Source organism: Antedon mediterranea, chromosome 4 (assembly GCF_964355755.1).
Source record: "Antedon mediterranea chromosome 4, ecAntMedi1.1, whole genome shotgun sequence".
Classification (NCBI taxonomy): Eukaryota; Metazoa; Echinodermata; class Crinoidea; order Comatulida; family Antedonidae; genus Antedon; species Antedon mediterranea.
This window is the reverse complement of record NC_092673.1, coordinates 10,138,634-10,165,725: the sequence shown is the minus strand read 5'-3', so window position 1 is coordinate 10,165,725 and position 27,092 is coordinate 10,138,634. Positions and strand designations below refer to the sequence as shown.

Genomic DNA, 27,092 nt, shown 5'->3' with positions numbered 1-27,092 from the left:
AGGTCCACAATTGTTTACAATTTATGTATATCCTATTCGTGATATCATTAAGAAATATAATCTTAGCTATCATGTTTACGCTGATGACACTCAGATATATATATCGTTAAAACCTACCATGACACAGAGTGAATTATCAATTGATTTGCTTGAAAAATGTATCTCTGAAATTCGTGTCTGGATGGCCAAAAACTTTTTGAAACTTAATGATGATAACACTGAGTACATTCTATTTGGTTCGCAACAACAATTAGAGAAAATTCCATCTAGGAGGGTTTCCATTGCTAACTTTTGTACTAAAAATACTACACAAGTTAGAAATCTTGGTGTAATTCTGGATTCTAATATGACAATGACGGCTCATATTTCTAAAATTACGTCTGCATCGTCATATAATTTAAGAAATATTCGAGGCATCAGAAAATACTTAAATCGTGCAGCTGCTGAGCAACTTGTACATGCATTTGTTAGTTCGCGTCTCGATATGTGTAACTCCTTGTTATTTGGTCTCCCACAAAAACAACTCCACAGGCTTCAGCTGATTCAAAATACAGCGGCACGAGTTGTTAAAAAACTACCAAGATATGCACACATATCAAATACCTTGGAAACTTTGCATTGGCTTCCTGTTATGTACCGCATTGTTTTTAAATTATTACTCTATGTTTTTAAGTCTATTAATGGCATGGCTCCTGAATATATATCTGACATGTTTAGGCTGTATGTTCCCAGACGGAATCTGCGTTCTAGTGATACGCTGCTTCTACATCAACCTAAGTCTCACCACTCATGGGGAGACAGAGCTTTCACCGTTACTGCTCCTCGTCTATGGAATGCTCTACCGAGCTCTATCAGATTTTGCAAAACTTTTGATACTTTTACAAAATTATTAAAAACACATTTATTCATTAAGGCATATGGAAATCATGAGGTTTCTTAAAGTTCTAGAATTTTATAGTATACTTTTTCCTGACCAGCATTATCTTTGGGGTGCCTCTGTCTTGGTTGTAGTCTCTGAGCACCCGGTCGTCTGTGGCAAGGCAAATGTGTATCCTGTTCATTTGTTTGGTCACCTAGATAGGGGTCCGGGACGCGATTTTTTTTTCGTACATAAGTTGGGGACCCCCTCATGAAACGTCACAAAATAAACATGAATAATTCATCAGTTAAATGTTCTTGTTCCGTGTGCACTCAAGCGTATACCAACAAGAAGTGATTACACAAGAGTGCGGTACGATTCTAGGCCTATCTCCGCTGTTGTTGCGGCGTGCGATTTCGTAGAAGAATAGCGGCGTTTTGTGTGGATTGTCGAAATAATCAGCCTTTGTTTATGGTGTTTTTAATATAATTTATTACTAAAGAATTACGTGTTAAAATTATAGTTTCTATTAATACTATAGGCCTAATTATTAGTCTCTAAACCCATGTCTATTCTAGTAGTAGCTGTGTGGGTACGGTGGGTATGTGTGTGACGTGTGTGTGTTAGGTATATGACACGAATCCGAGTAATAAGTCAGCAAAATTAAACATTAAACATTACACAAAAATACATTTTTTATTCTCGTGGGTCTAATCTTCCCATCTCATGTGTTCATATACGCGCATTTTTAAAGTTCCTTTGAGTTCATGCATATTGTTTGATAATAAAATAGCAGAATTAAAAAAATACAGTACACAAATTATACACATTCTTTATTCTTGTGGGTCTAAGCTTTCTTTGGGCTATGTCCAATGAATTACTACTTAGTTTAATGTCTTGCCTAGCTGTCGATTAGCCTCGATTCGACACATTTTGTGTGAAGAATAGTGCGCGAAGGCAATCACGTGAATTGACCTAGAATCCTAGGCCTACTGTAGAAAGAATCGTATCGCAGTTGTTCGTGTAATCACTTCTTGTTGCTATACGCTTGGGTGCACACGGAACAACAAATTTAACTGATGAATTATTCATGTTTATTTTTGTGACGTTTCATGAGGGGTCCCCAACTTATGTACGAAAAAAAAAATCGCGTCCGGGACCGCGACAGAACGAGAACGGATGGGGACCCTCCAAAGAAATTGCATTTTATTTGTCAGGCATTTGTATGATTTGTTTTTTTTTTTTTTTTAATCCGCCTTGAGCACTCTTGAGTGGTATGTGCGCTATAAAAATCCTGTTATTATTATTATTATTATTATAGATCAGCGAGAGAGAGAGAGATCAGCGAGAGAGAGATAGATCAGCGAGAGAGAGATAGATCGAGGAGAGAGAGATAGATCAGCGAGAGAGAGATAGATCAGCGAGAGAGAGAGATAGATCAGCGAGAGAGAGATAGATCAGCGACAGAGAGATAGATCAGCGAGAGAGAGATAGATCAGCGAAAGAGAGATAGATCAGCGAGAGAGAGATAGATCAGCGAGAGAGAGATAGATCAGCGAGAGAGAGAGAGATCAGCGAGAGAGAGATAGATCAGCGAGAGAGAGAGAGATCAGCGTGAAAGAGAGAGATAGATCATCGAGAGAGAGATAGATCAGCGAGAGAGAGATGGATCAGTAGGAGAGAGATAGATCAGCAAGAGAGAGATAGATCAGCGAGAGAGAGATAGATCAGCGAGAGAGAGGTAGATCAGTGAGAGAGAGAGATAGATCAGCGAGAGAGATATAGATCAGCGAGAGAGAGAGAGATAGATCAGCGAGAGAGAGAGATAGATCAGCGAGAGAGGGAGATAGATCAGCGAGAGATAGATAGATCAGCGAGAGAGAGAGAGAGAGAGAGAGAGAGAGAGATAGATCAGAGAGAGAGAGAGAGATCAGCGAGATAGAGATAGATCAGCGAGAGAGAAAGAGAGATAGATCAGCGAGAGAGAGATAGATCAGCGAGACAGAGATAGATCAGCGAGAGACAGATAGATCAGCGAGACAGAGATAGATCATCGAGAGAAAGATAGATTTAGCGAGAGAGAGATAGATCAGCGAGAGAGAGAGATAGATCAGCGAGAGAGAGATAGATCAGCGATAAACAGATAGATCTGCGAGAGAGACAGATAGATCAGTGAGAGAGAGAGATAGATCAGCAAGAGAGAGATAGATCAGCGAGAGAGAGAGATAGATCAGCGAGAGAGAGATAGATCAGCGAGAGACAGATAGATCAGCGAGAGAGAGATATATCAGCGAGAGACAGATAGATCAGCGAGAGACAGATAGATCAGCGAGAGACAGATAGATCAGCGAGAGACAGATAGATCAGCGAGAGAGAGATAGATCAGCGAGAGAGAGAGAGAGATAGATCAGCGAGAGAGAGATAGATCAGCGAGAGAGAGAGATAGATCAGCGAGAGAGAGATAGATCAGTGAGAGAGATAGATCAGCGAGAGAGAGATAGATCAGCAAGAGAGAGATAGATCAGCGAGTGAGAGATAGATAGATTAGCGAGAGAGAGATAGATCAGCGAGAGAGATAGATAGATCAGCGAGAGAGAGAGATAGATAGATCAGCGAGAGAGGTAGATCAGCGAGAGAGAGATAGATAGATCAGCGAGAGAGAGATAGATCAGCGAGAGAGACATAGATCAGCGAGAGACAGATAGATCAGCGAGAGACAGATAGATCAGCGAGAGACAGATAGATCAGCGAGAGACAGATAGATCAGCGAGAGACAGATAGATCAGCGAGAGAGAGAGAGATAGATCAGCGAGAGAGATAGATCAGCGAGAGAGATAGATCAGCGAGAGAGAGAGAGAGAGAGATAGATCAGCGAGAGAGAGATTGATCAGCGAGAGAGAGATAGATCAGCGTGAGAGATAGATCAGCGAGAGAGAGATAGATCAGCGAGAAAGAGATAGATCAGCGAGAGAGAGATAGATCAGCGAGAGAGAGAGAGATAGATCAGCAAGAGAGAGAGATGGATCAGCGAGAGAGAGATATATCAGCGAGAGAGAGATAGATCAACGAGAGAGAGATAGATCAGCAAGAAAGAGATAGATCAGCGAGAAAGAAAGAGATAGATCAGTGAGAGAGAGATAGATCAGCGAGAGAGAGAGATAGATCAGCGAGAGAGAGAGAGAGATAGATCAGCGAGAGAGATATAGATCACCGAGAGAGAGATAGATCAGCGAGAGAGAGATAGATCAGCAAGAGAGAGAAAGATCAGCGAGAGAGAGAGAGAGATGGATCAGCGAGAGAGAGATAGATCAGCGAGAGAGGGATAGATCAGCGAGAGAGAGAGAGAGATCACCGAGAGAGAGATAGATAAGCGAGAGAGAGATAGATCAGCGAGAGAGAGATAGATCAGCGAGAGAGAGAGATAGATCAACGAGAGAGAGATAGATCAACGAGAGAGAGATAGATCAGCGAGAGAGAGAGATAGATCAGCGAGAGAGAGATAGATTAGCGAGAGAGAGATAGATCAGCGAGAGAGAGATAGATCAGCGAGAGAGATAGATCAGCGAGAGAGAGATAGATCAGCGAGAGAGAGAGGTAGATCAGCGAGAGAGAGATAGATCAGCGAGAGAAATAGATCAGCGAGAGAGAGATAGATCAGCGAAAGAGAGAGATAGATCAGCGAGAGAGAGATAGATCAGCGAGAGAGAGATAGATCAGCGAGAGAGAGATAGATCAGCGAGAGAGAGAGATAGATCAGCGAGAGATGGATAGATCAGCGAGAGAGAGATAGATCAGCAAGAGAGAGATAGTGCAGCGAGAGAGAGATAGATCAGCGAGAGAGAGATAGATCAGCGAGAGAGAGATAGATCAGCGAGAGAGAGAGATAGATCAACGAGAGAGAGATAGATCAGCGAGAAAGAGATAGATAGATCAGCGAGAGAGATAGATCAGTGAGAGAGAGATAGATCAGCGAGAGAGAGATAGATCAGCGAGAGAGATAGATCAGCGAGAGAGATAGATCAGCGAGAAAGAGATAGATCAGCGAGAGAGAGATAGATCAGCGAGAGAGATAGATCAGCGAGAGAGAGAGATAGATCAGCGAGAGAGAGAGGTAGATCAGCGAGAGAGAGATAGATCAGCGAGAGAGAGATAGATCAGTGAGAGAGATATATATCAGCGAGAGAGAGAGATAGATCAGCGAGCGAGAGATAGATCAGCGAGAGAGATAGATCAGCGAGAGAGAGATAGATCAGCGAGAAAGAGATAGATCAGCGAGAGAGAGATAGATCAGCGAGAGAGAGAGAGATAGATCAGCGAGAGAGAGATAGATCAGCGAGAGAGAGATATATCAGCGAGAGAGAGATAGATCAACGAGAGAGAGATAGATCAGCAAGAGAGAGATAGATCAGCGAGAAAGAAAGAGATAGATCAGTGAGAGAGAGATAGATCAGCGAGAGAGAGAGATAGATCAGCGAGAGAGAGAGAGAGAGAGATAGATCAGAGAGAGAGATAGATCAGAGAGAGAGGGAGATCAGCGAGATAGAGATAGATCAGCGAGAGAGAGAGAGAGAGAGATAGATCAGCGAGAGAGAGATAGATCAGCGAGAGAGAGATAGATCAGCGAGAGACAGATAGATCAGCGAGACAGAGATAGATCAGCGAGAGAAAGATAGATCAGCGAGAGAGAGATAGATCAGCGAGAGAGAGATAGATCAGCGAGAGAGAGATAGATCAGCGAGAGAGAGATAGATCAGCGAGAGAGAGATAGATCAGAGAGAGAGATAGATCAGCGAGAGAGAGAGAGATAGATCAGCGAGAGAGAGATAGATCATCGAGAGAGATAGATCAGCGAGAGAGATAGATCAGCGAGAGAGAGATAGATCAGCGACAGAGAGATAGATCAGCGAGAGAGAGATAGATCAGCGAGAGAGAGAGATAGATCAGCGAGAGAGAGAGATAGATCAGCGAGAGAGAGATAGATCAGCGAAAGAGAGATAGATCAGCGAGAGAGAGATAGATCAGCGAGAGAGAGAGATAGATCAGCGAGAGAGAGATAGATCAGCAAGAGAGAGATAGATCAGCGAGAGAGAAATAGATCAGCGAGACAGAGATAGATCAGCGAGAGAAAGATAGATCAGCGAGGGAGAGATAGATCAGCGAGAGAGAGATAGATCAGCGAGAGAGAGAGATAGATCAGCGAGAGAGAGATAGATCAGCGAGAGAGATAGATCAGCGAGAGAGATATATCAGCGAGAGAGAGAGATAGATCAGCGAGAGAGAGATAGATCAGCGAGAGAGAGATAGATCAGCGAGAGAGAGATAGATCAGCGAGAGAGAGATAGATCAGCGAAAGAGAGATAGATCAGCGAGAGAGAGATAGATCAGCGAAAGAGAGAGAGAGATAGATCAGCGAGAGAGAGATAGATCAGCGAGAGAGAGATAGATCAGCAAGAGAGAGAGATAGATCAGCGAGAGAGAGATAGATCAGCGAGAGAGAGATAGATCGGCGAGAGAGAGATTGATCAGCGAGAGAGATAGATCAGCGAGAGAGATAGATCAGCGAGAGAGAGATAGATCAGCGAGAGAGAGATAGATCAGCGAGAGAGAGATAGATCAGTATCACCTGCCATTTACTCGAACTAGTCTTAAAATGAATACCCTTGTATACACTGGACCTAAACTCTGGAATTCTCTTCCTTTATCTCTTAAAAAATCTCATAACTGTGCTTTATTTAAACGTCAATTTAAACTATTAGTGGTTGAAGGTTCTTTGTAAATTCTTTTATTATTGATATATTTGATATTTCTTAAATAATTTATATAATCTATTTTTTACTTGTTGTTTTAGTTTTAAACATGTTAAACTTATGTGTTAGAGAAAAGATATTAGTTTAATTGTTGTTTTTTTGGAGTTTCTAATTGTGTTATATTATTTATATTTTATTTGTTTTGTTTTGAGAAGCCTATTCACCACAAGCGTTGCTTTCTTTTAGGCTCCTCCACTTTATATTTATATATTTGTAAAGTGAAATAAATAAATGAAATGAAATGAAATAGATAAGCGAGAGAGAGATAGATCAGCGAGAGAGAGATAGATCAGCGAGAGAGAGAGAGAGATAAATCAGCGAGAGAGAGATAGATCAGCGAGCGTCATCATTTCTGTTCGTACGTGATACAAAGAACGATAGAATTCCAGGAATTCAGAGAAATACAAGCCGAAGCTAAGTTCCTTTGTTCAGTCAATATAGTGATTAGACAGGCTTAGTCATTCCTGTTGTGTGTGGATACGTTGAAATCCGTTATTCTAGGCTTATCTAGAGGATTCTAGTTACGTTTGGAAACGTTGTTTTAGGCCTAGAATAGAAATAGTGATACGTTGCAAATCGTTATCCTAGCGTGCTAGGATATTAACAAGTACACACGCCGTTAGTTAGTTTACTCCGTTGGGTGTACGTTGTGTGACAATACGATTGTTAGTTGGCACTATGCCAAAATCAGAGTGCATACAGTGCAAGGGTCCCCGTGCTACGACCAAGTGGGATCGGCACGCAAGATGCATTAATTGCCGTTCTTGTAGTGAGGAGGCTCCGTGCGATATTTGTGTCCGGGGGACGCCTGCGAAGTTTGCGTCGCTACCTAAGCCTCGGGATCGTGTGGAGTTCACTGACCCCACACCGTGTGTAACTCAGGAAACAGTTGTTAGTCAGTCTACACCTGCACGCGAGATTGCTCCTCCCGCGATGTCTGCCTCCGCTGCAGCTGCGGCCGATCCGGATGTTCTCTCCCCGGCGGCCATGCAAGCTATCTCGGCAGCGGTGAGAGCGTTGCCTAGGGAGATGCCCTCTGCAACCTCTCCTCATACCGGCCCTCCCCAAGTTCCGTACATCGAACTTCGGCCCCCGCCTCAGAAGTCTGTGTCTGAGGGCCCGTCCATCGTCAGAGGGTACGAGTCCGATTTGACGATGGTCACGCTCTCTGATGAGGAGCGCGCGAGAGAGCGTGAGGGACCGGAGGGTGAGGGTCTGCAGGCATTAGTGCTTCGTACTGTCCCGGCGGTACTCGAATTTCTTGGAGTCGATTACGCGTTTAACGAGCCGAAGCCCGCGCCATCGTCGAAACGTTTTTCGACGTTCGGTCTGCGCACGCCGCTGAAGAGGACCTCCACGTGCCTGGTTGTGCCGCTTGATCCTGAGCTTATAGATAGGATCGAGCTTATAGCTAAGGAACCGAAGATTCCTAAGCCTGCGTCGTTTGTTCTCGGAGCAGCCTTTCCAGTGCCTACTCAACAATTTGAACATTATATTACGGCGCCCGTCATTCCGGACGCCGCTAAGGGACGGGTCCGCGAAGACCAAGGCTTAGACGCAAGTAAGTCAAATTTTCTTAGTGGCGAGCGCGCTAGGTCAGAGGAGGTTCTGTCAACTGTTGACAGAGCGGCCCGCGAGACGATTCGAGCTATGTCGATGGCGGGATATCTTCTTTCTTTTTTCTGGCGGATCCAGAACACCCGCCTCATAATGATCCAGATATCGTTAATTTGCTGCAGCAAATCCTGGGCTTGGTGGCCGATCAGCAGACAGCTATATCGCTACGGACATCGCTGTTTCAAACATACGAATTAAGTCATGCGCCCTCAACGTTACAAGTCGTATCGCTGGAGTAACCATACATAAACAATTACTTACAAATCCACGTGTGCAGAGTGGAGTCAAACGTCATTTAAAGACATGTTTTAAACAGCCAATGAGAATGAGATAAAAAAATAAAGGGTCGCTAAAAATATGAATATTCATTAAAGAGTCCCTGGATGAAACAAGCACGTTGTCGTTTTGTTTTTTACAAGGAATGTAACGCTGAAAATTAATGGAAGGGTGGACCATAAAATACAAGCATATACCAATTTACGCACGTGAGTGACATTTCCAAATTTGGTACATGTTTGTTTGTCCGTATCTTTAAAAAATGTAATTTTCACTCTAATTCTTTGGTACTGCCTGATAATTTAGTTATCTGTGAATGTTATAACATAGTAACGGTCGAGAGGTGATGGTTGAATTTTTGAGCTATGGCCGTTTCAAATTGTGTCATTTTTAGGCATTTTAGGCTTGTGTCTACTCTAGTTGCAACACTGCCTTTCATGTGACAGCTGACCCAAATGAGTTTGGAAATGTTACATTATATTAATTATTTAGGCCTGGCTGGGTAGGGTAGGCATATACCAATATTATAGGCCCTATTTTTATTTTAATACTAGGCCTAGGCCCTAGCTAGACCTGTGCTCTCTAGCAGCCTACTACAGAGAAGCAGCTTTCCGGCTTAGTTAGCCTGGCCTTGAGTAGGCTAGCCTACTACTAGCCTAATAGGTATTAGTAGGCTACCTAATTAAAATTAGGCCCAGGATCTACGCCTAGGCCTAGGCCTATATATTTTTAATATTATTTAATCAGTATAATTAATTTTAGTTTTAATAAATTTACAGTATTCATTACAAAAACTGTAAATTTAATATTATGAGGATTATATATACCATGTATGCAATGACATAGGGAATATTATAGGCCTACCCTCTGTATGTAATAATTACAATATAAATAATGACAAGCATCATATTAACATTCGGTTTTGCTCATCACTGCATATTCAAATTAGTATGCAATCATATTAAATTTAATAAGTTAAGTTAATTTTATAAAATTGTTATAATAATTATTAATGTTATACTATTGTAGGTAGCCTACATATATAGAGCAGTAACCTGAAGTGGCTAAGCAGATTTGGACCATACCTACCATCTATATAGGTAAGATTATTTTGCTGTTCAAGAAGTAGCAAATATTAAATTGTGTTTACCATGCTATTAATTTTCAATATTAACAATCAATCACTACCTCTGGCTGGGTAGGCTAGGCCTATATGATAGGCCCTATTTTTATGTTAATATACTAGCTAGACCTGTGCTCTCTATCACTAGCAGCAGCCTACAGAGAAGCAGCTTTCCAGCTTATTTAGCCTAGCCTAGAGCAATTAGGCTAGGTATAAGTAGACTACCTAATTAGGTCTAGGCTCTACGCCTATATATTATTATTTAATTATTATTAATTTTAATTTAATATATTTACAGTATTTATTTAAATAATGTTTCTTATGAGAATACCTGGTTATATATACCCTATGCAATGACATAAGGCATATATGCCTTCCCTGTATGTAATAATTACAATTATTATAAATAATGAATTTTAACATTCGTTTTTGCTCATCACTGCATATTCAAATTAGTATGTATGCAACCATATTAAATTTAATAAGCTAATTTTAAGTAATTCTTATAATAATGTTTTACTATTTTGTAGGTACATAGCGGCAACCCGAAGTGGCAAAAACATTTTAAACAGATTTGGACCAATACCTAGCAGCCTACCATCTATATACAGTAGGTAAGTTTATTTTACTGCTCAAGAACTAGTAAATTTTAAATTGTGTTTACCATGCTATTAATTTTCAATATTAACAATCAATCACTACCAGTGGCTGGGTAGGCTAGGCCTATATTATAGGCCCTATTTTTATTTTAATATACTAGCTAGACCTGTGATCTCTAACACTAGCAGCCTACAGAGAAGCAGCTTTCCAGCTTATTTAGCCTAGCCTAGAGCAATAGGCTAGGTATAAGCAGACTACCTAATTAGGTCTAGGCTATACGCCTATATATTATTATTTAATTATTATTAATTTTAGTTTTAATATATTTACAGTATTTTATTTAAATAATGTTTATTATGAGAATACCTGGTTATATATACCCTATGCAATGACATAAGGCATATATGCCTACCCTGTATGTAATAATTACAATTATTATAAATAATGAATGTTAACATTCGTTTTTGCTCATCACTGCATATTCAAATTAGTATGTATGCAACCATATTAAATTTAATAAGCTAATTTTAATTAATTCTTATAGTAATGTTTTACTATTTTTTAGGTACATAGCGACAACCCGAAGTGGAAAAATCATTTTAAACAGATTTGGACCAATACCTATACCTACCATCTATATTATAGGTAAGTTTATTTTACTGTTCAAGAACTAGTCAATTTTAAATTGTGTTTACCATGCTATTAATTTTCAATATTAACAACCAATCACTACCACTGGCTGGGCTAGGCTAGGCTAGGCTAGGCCCTATTTTTATTTTAATATACTAGCTAGACCTGTGCTCTCTTGCACTAGCAGCCTAAGAGAAGCAGCTTTCCAGCTTATTTAGCCTAGCCTAGAGCAATAGGCTAGGTATTAGTAGGCTACCTAATTAGGCCTAGAGGCTATTATTAATTTTTATTTTTAATATATTTACAGAATTTATTACAAATAATGTTTATTATGAGGATACCTGGTTATATATACCCTATGCAATGACATAAGGCATATATGCCTACCCTGTATGTAATAATTACAATTATTATAAATAATGAATTTTAACATTTGTTTTTGCTCATCACTGCATATTCAAATTAGTATGTATGCAACCATAGTAAATATAATAAGTTAATTTTAATTAATTCTTATTATAATGTTATACTATTACTATTAATATTTTTTAGGTACATAATAATATAGTATAGCGGCAACCCAAAATGGCTAAAACATTTTAAACAGATTTGGACCAATACCTATACCTACCATCTATATAGGTAAGTTTATTTTACTGTTCAAGAACTAGTAAATTTTAAATTGTGTTTACCATGCTATGAATTTGTAACTTTAACAATCAATCACTAACACATGTACAGTACAGCAGTAGTACTATCAATCAATAGTAATTAGTTAGTAATTGAAATATAGACATACTATAGTATTACTTTTACATGTTCATTATCATTAGGCATTGTTAATAGGAAATCAATACAATGCAATATTTCTTTAACATTTAAAAATGTACAATATTTTATGATCATTAATGTTAATGAATCATTCTTTGTTGGCTTTCTTGCATTTGTTGGGTTTTATTATTTCATTTTGTATCATTGGAGATGTGAAAGTCAGATGAGTCTAAGTTTGACTCTAATCCACACTGCTGTTTTGTGACGGTTGAGTTTGGCATGTATTAGCTCCCCGCCTTGTTCAGAGACCACCTTCCATTCTCTCATGAATGCAATAGCATGGTGCTCAAGCATATGTAGCTTAGGCTGTATTACACCTGGTGCAATATGCCTGTATTCTGCTAAAAATACTTGTATCATATTTTTTATGTAATTAAAAAAATACTTAATTTACACATTAATACATTTTATAATTTCAGAAATTTTGTGATGAAAAAGTCAATCTGTGGTGACTGTAGAATGGACCCGAGACCTGACTATCTTAGACATTTAAATAATAGAAAGTTCTGACAATTTTGTTGAATAGAAATGTACAATGTATGATGTAATCTTAATTGAAAATTGGCAGTTTTTAAACTATGTATATAAATTAGGATGAGAAAACAGTTATTTGATTATGAGGTATGTTCATTTAAATAAATTTGTTAGTATAAACTTTCAAAAAGAGTGAAGATATAAGGAAGAAAAGCAGATTATGGAGCAGCTGTACCAAATAAAAAAACTGTTCCCTTAAACGCCAGTGTGTTCTTTCACTTGTGAATGTAGTTTTTGCCCAGGTCATAGTTGTTGTAAGTTGTTGGTGTAGCATGCCACGCAATTTGTTCCATGCCCTGTTAATTTAAATGTTAGCGTGGTAGTATACAGTATCCATTGCAAATTCGTGAATGGCAGGTTGTACAAATGTATATAGGTTGTGATTTTACATTTATTAGATTTAGTGCAAATTTGTGACGGCTTTTCATATTTTAAAAATTGTATTTTTTATCTTTTTCTTTAAATTTTGTTCCACAACAAAAGCAAGTAGATATAAAGCCTTTTCGTGAAACTGTGTTGCCTACAAAAATGAAAAGAAATGTTAATTTTACCAACCTTTAATTTTATATTATATTTATCATACAGTAGTTTGAGTATTTTTGTATAGGCTTTAATTTTAAGGGCCTAGCCTAGGCCTGGTAGTTAGTAGTTTTACTAAATTTTTACATTTATGATGAATTATATTCAGTTGAAATAAATACAATGATAATAATTAAGCTTATTATTTAATCTATTGTAAATTAAAATGATGTATAGCATGATTACACTACTTATAGGTACCAACTAGGCCTAGCTACAACCTAGGCCTAGTTGCGTACAGCCTAGCGAGCGGTTATCAGACGCGTTCATCGACCTCTCGCCAAATACGCTGTTTCGCATTTAACAAAACAGTCGAGTTTTTCAATGAAAATTTCTTGAGATTTTCACCGTCACCTCCTAACAATTCAATGTCTCATGTAAGCATATATAATCAAACTTTTACCTAGATTTTCCAAGTATTTATGAAAATTACGAATAAAAACAAAAAGTTTACAATTTGACAAGCATTTTTTCAAACTTTCCATTGTTTACATTTGCTAGGCCGATCGATGTTAATTTTTAAAACTTCCGGGTGTAAATAATTTCGTAAACTTGGTGTTATGCTTAATTACTTATTATTTCCAAAAAATCGGTAATTAAAAAACTTATTTTCTAACAAATAGTATAAAAATGGTTTTATAATATTTATGACGAAATTGATTAAAATAATTTAAAGTGTAGTTATAAAAGTTGCAAATGTCGCGAAAGTTGAACGAGATTCAACCACTCGCGCGGCGTCACGCTCAGGCACATATCGCCGTCTGACAATATTGAGGGCGCTTGACTTTTTCTATTTATTTTACATTGGTTGAAACAGCTGTGTCGCCCGTGATCTATTCTTCGGGTCATTCTCACATAGAGAAGACAATTGGGCGCGTGAGAGGGAAGCTCGTCGCGAGACTCGAGCTAAGTTTCCAGCTAAACGTCAGGCGAGTCGACAACGCTCTAGATCAAGGTCGACACGACCGCCTCCTCCTCTCCCCGCGGTACCGCCGCGTACACGTGCACTCGCACCCGTTCCCCCTCCCCCTACACCGGCTCAGCCTGCCTTTCAGGCTTCGACCTCCTACCCACAGAATAACAATCCCCACCGTGGTGGTGGAAGAAGAAGCGCCCTCGCCTCGGGTAATGCGAGGCGCCGGTGACGCCCTCGGGGCGCCCGTCCTCACGGCGAAGGACGGGGAGGTGGGGGTCGCCTACTACGGTATGCGCGGGTTTGGGAGACCCTTACTACAGACAAATGGGTTCTCTCTACCGTGACGCACGGGTACGCCATAGAGTTCACGAGTCCGCCGCTGTGCGGCGGTCCTCGACCAACAAGGGTTCCATCCGAACCCGTAAAGAAACAGGCGCTCATGGAGGGCCTTTCTGCACTTCTCCGCAAAGGAGCTGTGGTGCCGGTAAACGAACTCTATGCGTCCCCGGGACACGAGTCCACCGTGTTTCTCGCCGAGAAGAAGTCCGGCGATTGGCGACGCGACCCATATTAAATCTTCGGAGTCTGAACAAACGGTTCATCCGTCCCCGCAGGTTCAGAATGGAGACAATACCATCCATCCTGCTGGGGTTGCAGCGAGGCGACGAGGCGACTTTCATGTGCCTATTGCGGAGCAGGACCAACGTTGGTTGCGCTTCCGGATTCACGATCATGTTTACCAATTCATCGCGTTGCCGTTCGGGCTGTCCACAGCCCCACGTGTGTTCACACGTCTAGTCAGGACGCTTGCGGCGTTCTTCCATCAGAACGGCATACGCATCTTCATGTACCTGGACGATTGGTTGATCGTGGCCCAGTCTCGGGACCTGCTACAAAACCATCTTGCACAGGTCCTCCTCTTAACGGAACAGGCAGGATTTATCATAAACCGAGAGAAGTCGTGCCTTCTGCCGACACAGACTCCGGTTTACCTCGGTGCAGAAATCGATCTTGTGACGGGCTTGATTCGCCCCTCACAGGGGAGAGTACAAAAAGCACGACTATCAACAATGCAGTACCTAGTCACTTGTCCTGCGCCAACGGCTTACGACTGGCTACAGACCCTTGGGTACCTGGCCAGTTTCGTTGCCTTGGTTCCGTTTTGCCGGCTCAGAATGCAGCCTCTACAACTGCATCTGCTGGCCTTGTTCCGTCCAAATTCAGACTCTCTGCAGAAAGTGGTCTTGTCGAATGCGTTCATCCGAACGCATCTCGACTGGTGGCTCGCAGAGGGCAGGTTGACTGTGGGCAGACCTATTCAAAGGTCCATTCCGGACATCCGTATAGATACGGATGCTTCCGAGATAGGCTGGGGCGGCGTGTGGTCGCCCGTAGAGACGTGCGCCCACATCAACCTTCTAGAGTTGTGGGCAGTCGAGCGCACTCTGAAAGCACTCCTGCCCCGCCTGGCGAACCAGCACGTTCTGGTACATTCCGACAACACCACGGTCGTGGCTTATATCAATCGGCAAGGAGGCACAAGGTCCCCAACGCTGTGTTGCCACACGTGGTCTCTACTGATGTGGTGCATCAGCCACAACATCACTTTGACAGCGGCCCACATAGCAGGCCGACTGAATGTTGTTGCGGACAGTCTGTCCCGACCGGGACTGCGTCCGACGGAATGGCGCCTTCTGCCAACTGTTGCCGCCCAAATATTCGACCACTTCGGGCGGCCCCTTGTAGACCTGTTTGCGTCGTCAGTCAACACGTAGCTCCCGACGTATTGCAGTCGCGTCAGGGATGCTCAGGCGTGGGTGGTGGATGCGCTGTCCATTCCGTGGAACGGTCTATGGGCGTATGCATTCCCGCCGATTTCGATCATTCCGATCGTCCTGCACACTCACGTCATATTGCGAATTTTGGACAAAAAGTGTTTTGAGAGCGCTTTTGATTTAAACATTAGCGCGAGCCTATCTTTACCGCTGAGAATTGTATTGAGAAACCCGAAGACTTCACGCGAGCGAGACGAACTGACTAAGAACATTATTACTATAGATTTTCACTTCATACACGCTTATTATTGAACAATAGTTAGTATAAATAACTGCTAGTTAATTAGAGACATTCGATGTTACTAAGAATACTAAAGAAATTACTTATAATACAAATTTAAAAGATTTATAACGATTCTAGTTTAGGTAACATTCGCCCATTAACAATGAAAACAAACAAATCCTGCGTAGAAAATCGCGGAACTCTAAAAAGTTTGTTTTAATATCACGCTAAAATTGTTTCCGAATTTTTAAATACATATTTGTAAATATTATGTTAAATTTCAATATCTTTACTTTTAATCCTCAAAAAATCAAAATGTTGATATTTTTTAAAAGAATTTTATGATCATTTGAAATCGGGTATATTTACTATCGATCGCGCTCCACCGGTGCCCGAGTAGGTGTGTACGCGTCGCTTTTGCAGGCTCTATTCCCAGTAGCGAGTTTCGGTCGCGCTAACATAAGCAAATGTTTTCTACATTTACATGCATTAGGGGTAAATTATGTTTAATTGTTTTTACCGCATAACAAAATTCCCAAATTTATTTCTTTTCTTGCCTAACCGTTTCTGTCACCCTAAAATCAAATACTTTAACTGCATAATTTTAAGCGACAATAACATACAACAAATAGGCCTACTATAATGTGATCACTTCTGCGCAATACTTTAAAGTTGTTGTATACAATTGTTTTAAGAATATAAATAAAAACACACAGAAACTAATAAAATGGCAACTAATTGAAAAGTCAAACTCATTTATTTCATCAATTAAATATTTGAAAAAAATCAAATCAAGTAAGGTACTGTGTGTAGGCCTTAAATATGATTACTGTATTTTTTAGTTTTAATTTGTATAATGGCCTAGGCCTAATAATATAGTACTAACAACATGTTTATTTCTAAAGGCAAGAATAACAAACAGCTTTATTTATTTACCTTCAATATTAAATCTATGAGAAACCTCAATTATGAGAATCATTTAAATTTCTGTCACCGTACATTTCATTATATTGAAAACCTTTAATTTAAAAGACATTTAATTAATAAGAGCTGGTCAAATTTTTTTGAATGTCAACATGCTGTCCATAAATAGCCGCTTTCAAGTGATGCAAATGTTTTCTGGAGTCAGATCCTATACAAAATATAGAAATATAAAAAGTATGTTAATTTAAATATGTATTTGAAAGATGGGCTAGAGGTATACTGCATGATAAATTAGGCTGAAAAACCTAGCATGTGGTCCTAGGCCTACTACAAGGCCTAGCTTAATGTTTTAAATCCCATAAAACGTTTGAATTTAATACAAGTACAAAATCTAATTTATATAGAGTTGTAAAGTGTGGTACATTCAGTACATTAATTAAAATAAATGAGAATGGGGCCTAATATTAATAAATAAACTACATGTCATGACTACATGTGTATCTTATACGCATTGATTAACACGCAGTACGAGTTGGACCATCAAGGCTAGGCCCAGCTTCGCACAAACCACCGTTATACATGTGATTTGTTTACCTATTTCAATCGCCATTTAATAACCACCTGAAAATATCAACATGCCCATTTTTTGTCAAACGAATATTTACATTACATAGTAACTTTTTATTCACTCGTTTACTCAAAAATTGAGGAATTTTTTTATGGTCTCGTAAAAATGTACAATATTATTATTGATAAAAACCGTATAAAATCTAACAAAAAGAAGAGCAAATTCAATGATTACCTGACACGATCATAACTGCTATCCTGTTCCAAAAACCAAGTCACATGCTTCTTCAACCCTTGCTTTAATTATTCTCATGAATTATTCATAAGGAACTATAATTTAAGGCTTTCAATTGGTTAAAAGAGTTTAACCCCTATTAAAATTTTAAATTCACATCATTTCCGGGTGATGTTGTCGCGCTTCGATGAATCTCAGAAATCACAAATGACCGCTAGAGGGCTCACTACTTTTTTTCTAGTCTAAATGAATGTGCCTGACGCACATTCAGCGCCATCATTGCCGAGTCCTGTTGATCGCGCCTTTTTGGCCACGCCAGCCGTGGTTTCCGCTGATCAACAGTCTGCTCTACGATCAGCCCCTCCATCTTCCGGTACGCGAGGACTTGCTGACTCAGGGCCGAGCCAGGTTCTCCGCCTCGAACCTCCGATCCCTGCACCTGACTGCATGGCCATTGTCAGGGATCAGCTCAGAGACTCGGGCATACCAGATGGCCCGGCCGCCCTCGCGGCGAAATCCCGCCGGGAATCAACACTCACCGTCTATAATAGCCGTCTGAAGCATTATTTTAACTGGTGCAAGCGCCAGCCGGTACACCCCAAGACTGATATTGGGGCAGGTATGCGCTTTCCTGCATTACCTGTTTGAGTCAGGTTTACAGGTCCGCACCATATCCGTCTATTGGTCTGCCATAGGTGCAATCTCACCGACTTTTGCAGACGGTTCGAGCGTCTCAACATCCACCACAATTTCAAGTTTGCTGCGTGAAATGTTTAGAGAACGGCCTCCTTCAAAGGCCTTGGTTCCCCGCTTGGACATCAACGTCGTCCTAGCCGCTCTCACACGTCCACCATTATTGAGCCTTTACATAAGGCCTCTCTGTACAACCTTTCGCTTAAGACGGCGTTCTTGCTGGCGGTGGCGTCATGCAAACGCCGAGGCGAATTGCACGCTCTCTCCTTAGAACCAGGCCATATCAGGTTTGAGCGTGGTGGCGTTCGGCTAGTTTTTAGGAAGGACTTCCTAGCTAAGAGACGCAGACGTTGAATTTCTCGCCGCCCGCCGTTTGCGTCCCCACCATTTCCTCGATTTCAGGGGTTGAGGAAGACAGGTTCTGCACTGGTGTCCTGTTAGAGCGATTAAGATCTACATCAACAGAACCAGAGCTTTGCGAGATGGTGTTTCACACCTGTTTATCGCTTCAGTGTCCCCATTCCGTCCGGCAGCGAAATCAACGATCGCAAATTGGATTGTTGCAGCAATTCGCGCTGGATACGAATCCTCGGACACTCCTCCTCCTGCGCATATGCACCAGGTGCGTGGCGTCGCCACATCTTTGGCGTTGTTCACGGGAGTCCCTCTCCCTGACATTCTGAAGGCGGCTTGGTGGCGGACGCAATCAACGTTCACTTCGTTGTATCTATCGGATGTATCCGCTAACCAGGCACCAGTGGCGACCTCAATTCTGAAGCCTCGTCTTTAGGTACGTATTCTTCACTTACTTGTCGCCCGCCGCCGACTAGGTTTAGTCCGGTGCTACACTGGCTATATTGTCGGTTTATCCAGGTAAGCAGGCACGAAATAGACTACACAAACCAACAGTGCTGTTGGTAGTCTATGAGTGCTGCTTACCTGGATAAACGCCCTCCCGCCGTCCCCACTGACAAGTGTACTCATGAAATGATGACGCTACTACGTTGGATGGCTCCCTCTTGAGGGCGTGGTTACGGTTGCGTGCATTATCTACCAACACCACTGTTGGTTTGTGTAATTTATTAACATCACTAGCATTTGTTATAATATTAAAATGTGTTATATTTGCTGATTTTAAGCACTTCACATGAATTTATCAGAATTATGTGTATTTTTTTTTTATATAAAGAAAATGTAATTGTCTATCAAATAAGACTATTTTCAAATTATTATGGCTAAAACTTAATTAGATACAGGCAAAAAAGTGTATTTTTACTTGTGTGAACAGCGCCCTCAATCTTCATTTTTTCCCAAAAAATACCACATTTTTATGTGTTTTCCTGAACTTAACAGGTTATAACTTTGTTTTAAAGACTTTTTACAGTAACCTGTAATTTACATACCTCTTTTATAACGTACTAGGTCAGTTTCTGAAAAAATTGAGAAAAATATTCCGATAGCTTGATATTTTTGTTGAGGTTATTACATGATACACACAACAAAAAATTTTTTTAATTTTGAGCTAAAAGTCCATCTTTTTGGTTTAGTAAAAGCTATCTAGCAGATATTAATACACAAAATTCATATTTTATTGGATAGATATTATGATTATCTTTCCAATAAAATATGTTGTTTGTGTAAGAATGGCTGTACAAGATTGTTTGTACTGGACCAAAAAGATGGATTTTTAGCACAAAATCAAAATCTTTTTTAGCATGCACCATGTTTGATTGAGGGCTAATAACAAATGCTAGTGATGTTAATAAATTACAAAGTTAGTGATCATAAATAAAATTCTTTTACATTTCTATAAAATGTTGTTATTATACAACAATTTCACCAAAAAAAACCTTTTACGGCCAATAGTTTTTAAGACTGTAGGAATGTGTACTACCTGTACAGGTCAAAGGTCAATAAGAAGATTTTGGGTCATTTTCTCGAAAAAGTTCTTATTAGACTGAATAGAAACATATACCTTCAGATTAATTTGAGCTCTATTTAAAGTTTGTCCAACTATTAGTTACGTAGTTATATGATATGTAGGTCAAAGGTAAAAAATGCCAAAAATCATACTTCCGGCCATTTTTGGACAAACTTTTCCATTAGAACGAATATTAATATGCATCTCCCAAATAATTTGACACTAAAATTATTTCATTTAAAATAAGCGTTGCAAAGATATGACCATTTTGTTTTCAATGGGTCAAAACATTCAAATTGAGGTCAGAGGTCAAAGATGAATTTTAGAAATTTGACAACATAGGATTTTATAACCAGCATGATTCAATTATTCATAAAACACAATGTTTACACTTTCCCCATGATCTGCACACGAAGGCACTTTTTTTTTACATAGGGATCTGTGGCCGTATTCACCAATCACACTTAAGTGAGATATTTCCCTTAAATCCTAAAAATTTCCCTTAAATCAAGAAAATATTATGGGTTTCACTTAAGTGGTATTCACAAAGGGGTTAAGGTTAAGGGAAACCCTTAACTTGGTCTATTTTTCCCTTAACTTTTAAGGGACCTCAGAGGTCCCTTAAAAGTTCCCTTAACTATTCAGTACCTTGGTTGTGCTGAAGATTCTGTGTGTGCGAGTACTATGCCCAGTTGTAGATAGCCCCAGTCTAGGCTAGGTAGAGATGCTAGGCTAAGGCTAGTTGGTCTGCCCACTAACTGGCCTAGGATTCATGTTTAGTTTAAGTAGCATCTAGATCATTTTTGCTGATCCCCACCATACAAATTAGTCTATGCCTATATATTCATTTTTTTTTTTTTTTTGACTGCCATTATTTTCGTGGAAGATGGCTTCCCATTTCGTTGTAATATAAATTAGCCCCATTCTAGTAGGCTAGGTAGAGATGCTAGGCCCCCTGTTGGTCTGCCCAGTAACCAGCCTAGGATGCATATGCCTCAATACAGACAGGTTTATGACTACACAGAATGTTGGTTTGTTAGTAGCATCTAGGCTAGACCTAATTTTCTTGATCCTCATACAAATTAGTCTAGGTCTAATATTCATTTACTTTTTGTTTTGACTGCCATTTTCTTTTTATTGATCATCGTCCATACACTATTTTCTCTTCATCCTCGCCCCCGTCCCCCAACCCCTTACTCTTTTTAAAATATGCAAATTAGTTTTAAAGAGGAAAGTGATTGGACCATAGGGGAATTAAATCCTCTGTGATTGGACAATGGGACAACTCATGAATATTTATGATTATTTTTACCCTTAAGTTTTACCCTTAAATTAAGTGTTTTCCTTAGGTAAGTGAATCCCTTAACTCATTTGTGAATACCCCTTAAGTGTTTCCCTTTGCCTAAGTGAGATTGGTGAATACGGCCACTGGACTATAACCATCTCTTTCTCGCCCTTCTTTTTGGTCTTCTCCATTCCTACTCTTTCTGCTATCCATCCGATTAATTATAGCATTCTTCTCCCTAATCTTCATATCCCATACTATCTTAAGGCTGGTTTCCTGTCGACGTAAGAGTGCCTTAAGAGTCAGTTTTTCTAACGTCAGTTACGATTGTTATGTCGATTTTACGTAAGAAACCAACATTTGACAGGAAACCGCTTACGACAATATTTTGGTGGAATCGACGTAAACGCAAGAAAAATAGACGATCGACAGGAAACCGGGGTATCGAATCTCCGTCTGATACGTCGATTTATCGCGAATTTACAGGAAACCGGGATTTTATTGCTTGCGATCACTTGCGTTGCGTTATTAACGATTCTTACGTAAAGTTAACTTGGAGTCAACTTTACGTAAGCGTAAGAGTCGTAAGCGCAAGATATACAATGGAAAAGGATAGGCCTATTTTTAATAGATACGAAAATACGAATTTCATTAATAAAAGCAGCTTTTTTACAACACCTCTTTACCAAAAAAGGATAAAAATTAGCCCTATATTAAAAACGTACAATTATATTCAAGTTCTTTCTATTCACACTTTTCTTTATTTTATTGACATATTCTCCTTCCGGTAATTAAGTTCATTAACTATTCTTTTATTAGGAGAAATGATTCGATGTTTTTAAACAATTTAAACCGGCACTATTTGCTCCATCTGAGTTTTTCTAATCAATGTTTTTGTTGTTTGTGTTGTTATAAGAAGCATGCTATTAGATTCTGATGCAGTAGATGTAATATTAAATACAGAAGGTAAGATATTTAATAACAATTAATAATAATGATAATAATAATAATAAAGTTATTAAATAATATTGCCATTCAATATCCCTCCACACTTAATAATAAGAAGCATACAGTAAATACTTGTTAAATAAATTTATTTACAAATACATTCTGCACAATACTATTTTATGGATTAGGCCATTTATATAAATTCTCAAAAATAATAGATGCATACACCATGGCATACAGAATATATAATACCGACAATCAAACCTTTAACTAAATACTATAATTACTTACTTATTAACTAAATACATTTTTAAAACGCAAACACAAACACTTTTACTGATTACCTTAAGTGATATACAGTAACTTTCTTTGCATACACTGTGTCACACAATATATATGATACAGGAAATTAAACCTTTAAATAAATCTAACAAGTTGAGTACTAAAATTATAAACATATTTTTAAACTCTGAAACTGTGGTACACTGTACTGTAATTTCTCTCTTTCAGATGGGGCTGAATTAAGGACACAAGTTGATTCAATCTTTCTGGTGTCATTCTTGTATATCTATTTAATAAAGCAAAACAATTAGTAAATGCAACACATACACTTTCAATGTTGATACATTATCAATGTTAATATCAATGTTTTGTTTAATTTTCAGTGGTACTAGAAGCAGACTTTCTGTTCACATGTAAAAATGTTAATAATAAATAAGTGTGATATTTCCTATGTACTGGGCAGTATTTACTTTGGAATCATTATAGGCCTCATTTTGTGTTTAAAATTTGCTCTGTAAAAATATTTAACATTTTAAAACTAGTGTGTTGAAGCTTTTCAATAATTATTTTAAATCAAAGAAAAATAATTAAACATATTTAAAGTGTTTTTCACTTGAAATTAAACCTTTAAATAAATCTAAAAAGTTGAGTACTAAAATTATAAACATATTTTTAAACTCTGAAACTGTGGTACACTGTACTGTAATTTCTCTCTTTCAGATGGGGCTGAATTAAGGACACAAGTTGATTCAATCTTTCTGGTGTCATACTTGTATATCTATTTAATAAAGCAAAACAATTAGTAAATGCAACACATACACATTCAATGTTGATACATTATCAATGTTAATATCAATGTTTTGTTTAATTTTCAGTGGTACTAGAAGCAGACTTTCTGTTCACATGTAAAAATGTTAATAATAAATAAGTGTGATATTTCCTATGTACTGGGCAGTATTTACTTTGGAATCATTATAGGCCTCATTTTGTGTTTAAAATTTGCTCTGTAAAAATATTTAACATTTTAAAACTAGTGTGTTGAAGCTTTTCAATAATTATTTTAAATCAAAGAAAAATAATTAAACATATTTAAAGTGTTTTTCACTTGTTTTTCTGTTAATGACTACAAATTTTAATTTTATAGCATTTTCCTGTTAAGCAGCTGAACTACTGTTATTAGTTATAATTATGTGTACAGTATGATAACAGTTTTAGTTACAAACATTTAGTTTTTAAACACATTCCAACCAAAGGGCATGTAAAAGAAGAGTTTCACTGTAGATCATTTTTGTTGCAGTTTAGAAGTTGGAATTATTGTGTAGAGTGTGTAGATCCAATACATTAAAATGTTAAAATGTTTTTTTTTTAATTTGACCTATCATATAAAATAAAGTCACACTAAAAAAAAGAGAGATTTATACCTAATTCCAAAGCTAGCCTAGGCCTACAGATGGTGGTCCACTTAATTGGGATAGGCCTAGTACTTGTTTGTAGGGCCTCGCCTAGTAGGCTAGTATAGGAGGCCTACTACTACTAAGTACTAGGGGCCTAGGCTATATAGTAGGTAGGCCTAAAAAGGCTTTTAGTAGTAGGCTAGCCTAGGCCTAGTATTACTAAGTAGGCCTAGGCTAGGCCTACAAGAAGGCTACGGTCTAGGACATATTTAGTACAGGCCTCTTGCCTATATTACAGTAAAATAGTAATGGTTATGATGTAGGACTGGGCCTGGGCCTAGGCATGTTCCGTTTTATGAAGCTAGGCCTATGTACAGTATGCCATATGTGCATGTATGCCTTTCTAAGCCTAGGCTGCCTACCTGAAAAACAATTGCCTGACATGGGCAACTATCGATCGAGCAAACACAGAAGCGTAAGAAAAAATTTCAACTTTACGTAACGATCATAAGACGACCGTAAGCGCTTGAAGTTAAAAAAGTCAACTTTACGTAAGGGTCGTTATCGGCTCGTGAGCCTGCGGTTCAGAACGATCAAAACGACGTTCACTTTTGTTCAACTTAACGGAAGAGACGTAACAAACGCAACAATCGTAACAAACGTTAGCATTTCCAAATCTTACGTCGACAGGAAACCAGGCTTTAGCCTGCATTCATGAATGTTATCCCTCATTTGTCTAACTTATAGTTTGTCTAACTTATAGTTTCACTCATTTCATGCATTTCATCTCAACAGCCTCCAGTTTCTTATCTGCCATCGAGTTTCCGCCCCATGCATGCCTACTGGTCTAGTCATGTAGCCTTAAACCTGGCTCTAACTTCTTTGGCACCTCGTCATATATCACTCCTCTAACATTTTTCCTCACTTCCTGTTCCTTGCAGTCTTCTTCTTCATAGTCCGGTGGCAGGAGGGGGGAAATTTTCCGTAGATTACGAATATGGATGGTAATCGATCAGGATAGGAAGCGTTTTCGAGATATAAGGGGTCAAAGTTCAAAATTGACCAATATAAAAACATGCTATATCTCTGGAAATTCTGGACCTAGTGAGATAATTTTGGTGATTGTTCACAATGTATATGTTTATATTAGCTCTAACAGAACTTTCTTTGTAAAATTGATCGGAAACCCCATTTATAGCAATTTTGACCTTTGACCTTTTTTTGCTATATCTAAGTAACGGCAGAGAGAAGGGAGAGAATTAAAAATAGGAGCAAATTGTTCCTAAGATATACATTTATATTCAGTGTAAAAGATGATATTGCTTGAAAATGACCGGAAGTGTGGTTATTAACCTTTGACATAATTGAATAAGGTTATAAAAACATAAATTAATAAATATTTATCGTAAGGAGCCAATTTTGGTATCAAATTGTTCACAATATATATGTTTATACTTGCCATAATGCAACATTTTTTTCAAAAAGTGACTGAAACACTATTTTTCTGTAATTTTAACCTTTGACCTGTTTTTCTCATCTAAATAACGACATAGCATAGAGATTTCTAACGGAAAATTTTTTATAATAGATATTTTTATTCAATCTAATAGATTATACTGCTTGAAAAATACAAGTGTGATTATTGCTTTGAAATCCTGTACATAAGAGCCTATCGGGCGGATTTAATGCAAAGAGGTGGGGAAGGGGAATACTACTACTATACAGTACAATGTCTTTCAGAAACATTTCAATCAGGTATCCATGTATCTCCAATAAACGGAATGTACGGTTCATAGAGAATTCAGAAGTTACCCTTGGTTCATTTTGGCAAATCCATATGGGTTCCTTTTAAAAGGATTGAGGGTGCACAGACAGGGTTTTCCCATGGCTTAATATTGGAACCTACAGTTTTAGTTACCCGATATATTTCTAACACAGTAACTAACTTATGTAGCCAAATGCATTGATCCGATACAGGGGCCAAATGTAGAACTGAACATACAGTAGAGAAGGGTCTAAATAGATGACCTGCTGTTGTTTCATTTTAGGAAAAATCAAAATCGGTTCCTTAAGGATCGAGAGTGCACAGGCAGCTTTATTCCATGGGCCGCGCCTGTCTATATGAACTCACAGTATCACCCCTTATATTTCCATTATGGGGCTTAATGTCCATCCATGGAGAACGACCGACCCTTGGGTTAATTTGGGCAAATCCATAAAATGTTCCTTATGGATGATCGAGGGTGCACAGGGATATTTATTATATCTTTATGAACCCACATTTTCACCCCACATACAGTATTTCCAATATAGGGTCTCTTGTAGACCCACATAGAGAACCCCGAAAGGTCCATGAAAGATCGGCCCTTGGGTTCATTTGGGCAAATCCATAAATGTTATTTAAAGATTGAGGGTGAACATTTTAGTTTTATTCCATAGTTCATCTATGAACTATTTACCCCATATTAATTTCTAATACAGGGCCTTATGTAGCACACCACATCCCAAAAGGGTCCTTAGAGGGTTCATTCGGGCAAATCCATATGGGTTATTTTAGAATCTTTTGTGTACAGGAAACTCTTTCCTGTATGGGCCAAACTATCTGTGGCTATATAAAAATTGTGGTCTGTCTGTGTAGTGAGTTGTGGATTGAGTTTGGCCACCTGGATCTGCCTATGCCCTATCCTGTACGAATTGGTATTCTCTGGTTCTGATATATAGTAGTTTATTTTCCAAAAACGAATATTGTAGCCCTAATAAATGCAACTGTATAGTGGCAAATCATTGAAGGGCAGCGTAACATTTTAACATCATAACATTTTAACCGTCATAATATTAATAATATTAATAATTTTATTATTTATTTTACAGTATTATATTAATACATTTAAAATAATGCGCACTAGAAAAAATATAAAAATACCATAACTTCACTGATCAAATAACGTGATTACATTTATGAACATCGATCTCATAGTTTGAATAACTTTGCATTATTTAGTATATCACTTGT

General features: G+C 38.7%; 1 long non-coding RNA gene and 1 pseudogene across 2 annotated transcripts; both read left to right on the top strand.

Annotated features, from left to right (window-relative positions):
* Window positions 1-8,353: 8,353 nt before the first annotated feature.
* On the top strand, window positions 8,354-12,989 carry LOC140047997 (uncharacterized). 2 transcript variants are annotated; one of them, XR_011845021.1, is made up of 6 exons: window positions 8,354-8,768; window positions 9,589-9,659; window positions 10,213-10,292; window positions 10,848-10,927; window positions 11,465-11,554; window positions 12,163-12,989. It is a non-coding gene; the product is annotated as an uncharacterized lncRNA (long non-coding RNA). The 2 variants fall into 2 exon arrangements; XR_011845020.1 differs by having other exon boundaries at window positions 10,213-10,296.
* A 1,280-nt stretch (window positions 12,990-14,269) lies between these two features.
* Window positions 14,270-18,115, top strand: LOC140047542 (uncharacterized; annotated as a pseudogene).
* Window positions 18,116-27,092: the final 8,977 nt, after the last annotated feature.